This window comes from Polyodon spathula, chromosome 27, assembly GCF_017654505.1.
Source record: "Polyodon spathula isolate WHYD16114869_AA chromosome 27, ASM1765450v1, whole genome shotgun sequence".
NCBI lineage: Eukaryota > Metazoa > Chordata > Actinopteri > Acipenseriformes > Polyodontidae > Polyodon > Polyodon spathula.
Window position 1 is genome coordinate 472,249 of NC_054560.1, and position 5,322 is coordinate 477,570.

The following is a 5,322-nucleotide window of genomic DNA, read 5'->3' on the forward strand; positions in this document are numbered from 1 at the left end:
AACAGCAAAAGCAGGGAAATCAGTGGTGTCAATTTCATGAACAAATGGTTTATTGTTGTAAACTATAATGTAATAAATGAAATATAATGCCAACAACTTATTGCAGATAACAGTTTGTTAAGTGGAAGGTACAGGTGAGTAAGAAAGTAAAGTGAACTAAACAAACATCCAAACAAACTAACACTAAAGCGAAATGAATGCGGTGTCCGGTGGGCCTCCAATAAACCCACACACACACAAACACCACAACAATACAAAACCAACACACTGACAGGCAAAAAAGACGAAGGTGAATGAATAATTATACAGGGAAAACAATTACAAAGACAGTCTTGATGGCAATGGATGATAAATGAAATTTAGGCCTAACAAGTCCAGTGAAGCAATGCACATGAAATCCAAAGTAACAAAAGAACAAAACCAAAACTACAGGATCCAAAGTATCAAAGTAGAAAAAAAACAGCAAATTGAAAAGGAATAATCTTACCAACAAATAATGAAGTCCCGAATAGAGTCCTGTACTGATGATGATGGATGAAGGTTGATGAAAAAATAGCGATCGTTGAAAATGGTGAGTCTGTTGAGTAGTACTGGGTTGAGTGGCGTTTGGAGAATATCAGGAGGATCAGGAACAAAATGGAGACTGAACACACTACCAAAAACAAACCCTAAACAGACCTTGAACAGCAACTAAACTTAAACAAGTAACAATGTAAACAAAAAAGAAAGGTTTAGACAAAGTACAAGATTATGACAAAAGAGTAAATGGATGCACCAGTATTTATCTAAAATAGTTAAAGTTACACTGTTAATTAAGTAATATGCTGTTATTTGTAAAATGAATTCCTCAAGAGAAAAGAGTCCTCTCCAGGCCTAGCCAGCCAGCTTTAATACCGGTACTGGCTTCCAAGGAGCTCTGAGATTGGAGGAGTGGATATCTGAATGAGCCAATGGGGGAGAGGATGAACAGAGGGTGATAGCAAGGAACTATGGGAAATTGAGTTTTAACCTGGCCAGGCTACTGACCCTAATTAAAGGGACAGGTGGGTGAAACTTACACCCACTTCATGGAGCAAGTGAATTGCTACATATTCCCCCCCTCCACACTGGAGGTGCAAGGGACGAACGCCATAATAGCGTTTTAGATTAACAATATTGACTGTATCCTCTTTAATAGAATCGGGCTCCCCCCACTTGACTTTGTAGTTGTTGGGTCCAAGTCTCTTGGTTACAAGAGCTGGCCCAAACCGTTTAGCAGAAAACTTTCCAGAGGCATCAGATAAGGGGTGAGGTCTTATCCAGACTAACTCCCTTTCTTCATACTGACAGTGTGCTCTCCAGGCATTATAATTCCAAGCTTGCCATTTCTGAGCTTTGGAAACATGATCCCTTACCTCTTCTGCAATCTGCTGCTGGCGATCTAGCAGTTGGTAGGGATCAGTGGATGGAGCAGGAGCAACAGCGATTAATCGATCCAATGGGCCTCTGATGGTCCTTCCAAGTGCTAATACTGCAGGAGAGAAGCCAGTGGCTTTATGTTTGGCGGTGTTGAGGGTGAAACGGAACTCAGGTAGCAACTGGTCCCACAGTTGGGTTTTTAAGGTGCGATTCACCCGTTCCGTCAAGTTGGTCTGTGGGTGGTAGCTGGTGGGGAGTTTTGTTTGAATCCCCAGGTTTTGCACAACTCTGCAAGTAGCTGGCTCGAGAACTGAGGTCCATGGTCTGAAAGAATATGTTGCGAGGTTCCCCACTGGGTGAAGATTTCCTGCGTCAAAATGGTCACAATCTTGGTGGTCTTACTGTCCCGCAATGGAAACAGCTCAACTCACTTTGTGAAGTAATCGACAATTACCAGGATGTAAGTGTCCGTTTTTTGACTTTTTGGCAAAGGTGCCATTAGGTCCAGACCCAACATCTCTCTGGGCTCCTTCACGGTAGTGGACTGGAGTTGATCTGCAGGTTTGGTGTTGGAAGGTTTGTACCTCTGGCAGGTTTGACATTCCTTTATGTGGTGCCACGTATCTTTACGAATGGATGGCCACCAGCCACCTCCAACATGCGCAACAAGGTCTTCATCCTGCCCAGGTGACCTCCTAAAGGGTTATCATGGTAATGTAGGAGGAAGGAATTTGTCAGCTGTTCCAGAATAACCAGCTTGTATCGGAATCCTTGTTAGGGATAGGCACCCGGCGCTACACCAGTCCTTGCTGTTGGATGAAAGTGATGTGATTATTACTGTCAGTCTTTGAACCAATGTCACAGATGATATCAGAGATAGTTGGGTCTTTGGACTGAGCGGCCGCAATCTGGTCCATGGTGGTAGGAAGATCCATGCTACTGCTATGCTGATACATACTGCTGCAGAGGAAGTTGAAGGAGGTACAAGAGGTGCTCGAGAGAGTGCATCAGGTACCAGGTTAAGACTACCTTTCCGGTAAATAATGGTAAAAGTGAATTGTTGTAGGCGAAGAATCCAGTGGGTCAGTCTGGAAGAGGTTTTTGTGTTATTGAATGCCCAGGAGAGTGCAATGTGGTCTGTGACTACCTCAAACTCCACCCCCTCCAGATAATGCCGCCTTTTCTCTACTGCCCACACAACAGCGAGACACTACTTTTCTGATGTGGAGTAGTTCTTTTCAGCAGAATTCAATAATTTTGAGTCATAGGCTATTACTTATTCATCCTCTCCTTCTAGATGGGTCAGAACTGCTCCTAGTCCTACATCGCTGGCATCAGTGAAGACTCGGAAAGTCTTGTTGCTGTCTGGGTGAGCAAGGACTGATCAAAGCTTCTTGTAGGAGTTTAAAACTTTTCTGGCACTCTCCTGTCCATTTCCAGGGTACATCCTTCTTTTTCAGGTTGTTTAGGGGTGCAGTGATATCAGCAAACCTGGGGATGTACTTGTGGTACCACCCGGCCAAACCTAGGAACCGTTGAACCTCCTTCAAGTTGGTAGGTATGGGGTATTCCTGGATGGCTTGGAGCTTGTGGGGGATCAGCAGCTAAACCCTCACCTGAAACCACATGACCGAGGAAATGGAGAGTGTGTTTGAAGAAGTGGCATTTTTTGAGATTGAGAGTTAGACGGGCCAGATGAAGTTTGTGGAAGACAGCTGCAAGGTCTTGAAGATGCTGCGCTGGGTTTGAGGAATAGACAATTATGTCATCAATGTAGACGAAACAGATCTTCCCTCGAAGGTCTCCTAATACCCTCTTGATCAGCTGTTAAAAAGTGGCTGCGGCATTTTTTAACCCAAATGGCATTACTTTAAACTGATAGAAACCAAAGGGTGTGGTAAATGCTGTCTTTGCTCTACTTCCTGCGTCCATCGCCACCTGCCAGTAACCTGATCGTAGAACAAGGGAGCTGAATACTGTGGCACAGCTCAGGGACTCCAGGGTGTCATGAATGAGGAGCATGGGGTATGCGTCAAAGATGGTCTTGGCATTCAGTTTCCTGTAGTCCACACAGAACCTGTATCCTCTGTCTTTCTTCTCTGTGAGCACCACCGGAGAGCACCATGGGGAGGTAGATGGTTCGATAACTCCGTCCAGAATCATGTCTTGGACATGTTCCTTGATCAAAGCCTTTTTCAGTGGCAACACTCGATATGGTCGACCTCGGACAGGGAATTCATCCTCCGTGGGGCTGGAGTGACGGGTGAATGTGGTCATTCCTAGATGATCACTGCAGACCGCTGACCACTTCTGCTGGAGCTTCTGGAGTTGTAGCTTGACAATAGATGGTTCAGATGAAGTGATTGTCATGGTCACCTTCGGCGGTTGGGTTGGCTTAGACGAGAGGTGGTAGGTGGGTGGCCAGCTGTATGGAAGTAGAGACAGACCCTAGGTGAAGACCTGTGCCACGAAGATTCCCACTCATACTGTGGCAAAAAAGGATGGTAGGAGAAATCCTTCTGGTGTTTAGAACCATAATGCCTATTGACAATGTCAATCTGGGTATGAGTTTTCTTCAGGAAATCCAGGCCTAGGAGAAGAAGGAATGTAAGATGTCTATCCTCCAGGACATAGGTGCCTATAAACCATACCTCTCCGTGTAGAAGGTAAGTGAGACGTACTTTATCTTTGGCCTGGTGGGACTGTCCATCTGCCAGCATGAAACACTGGTCCTGGGCATACTCCAGCTCTTCCCCTGGCTGAGCTATCTTCCTCCAGAGACTTTCTCTCATCAGAGTAAGTGCTCCCAGTGTCCAAGACTGCAGGCCCTTGGAGCTCTCGAACACCCACCTCCACGGTCAGCAGAGTCAGGCTTGCAGCAGGAGCTATATGCTTCTTTTCCTGGCTTCTCACCATGCTGACCTCTGCCGGCTTCTTGGTAGATCTTCTTGTCCTGGACAGCATTGATTATGTTTGCCTTGACCCAGTACTCCCGCTGGGCAGCGTTGTCTCCCTCCACCTGGGTCCCAATGCGCACCAGTTCTTTTACTGTCTTCACAATTCCCCTCAGACAGCTTTCCAGCTTGGGATTACAGCTGTTGAGAATCCGTCAAACCACTTCAGCCTCCTCCAAGTCTGGCTTCGAGCACAGACATAGGGCACAATAGTCATAGGCAAAGTCAAGGATTCGCTCATCAGACAGCTGGACTCTGGAGCAGAGTTGGTCTTCCACTTCGGTCTGGAAGTCGGTCGGCAAAAAGGCTTGATGGAAGACAGTCTTGAACTGCTCCCAAGACTGGATTCCCTTACGTTCTGCTACCCACCAGCTCTTTACTGGGCCTTTCAGCACACTGGACATGGTTGCCATGATCTCATATGGTGTCATGGGCCGTAGAGCAAGGAATTCATCGCATTTGTCCAGGTAGTCAAGGACATTGTTAATGGCCTCTCCGCCAAACTCCGGGAAGTTGATCTTAATTGGCAGCTTTGCTTGGTGAAGACTTCCTTCTTTTCGGGAGTCACGGTAATCATTCAAAATTGTGGGGCAGACTGCCTTCCAGAGGAGAGGTATGGTTTAGCAAGTGGCAGATGAGGGGTGCTGGTCTTCTTGAAGAGTTTTCTTGAAGAGTTTCTTCAGCTCTTCTCCCCACAGCATATCATGGCGTTTAAGACACTTCACCACTTCCAGATCAATGTCATCTATGGCCTCTTGCCTTCGTCTTTCCATATCGGCAAAGCAACCTTCAATGTAATCTCACAGGACCTGCTAACAGTTAATGCTGCTCTCCTGGAAATCAGACAGCTCTGTTTCCAGTTGCTCAACCCGCTCTGTGAGATGGGAACAGTGCTCAGTGTATTGCCCTATTGCCTCACTGTCAGTAAAGTTACGTTCATCATCATCGCCTCCAAAATGCTCTGCTCCTT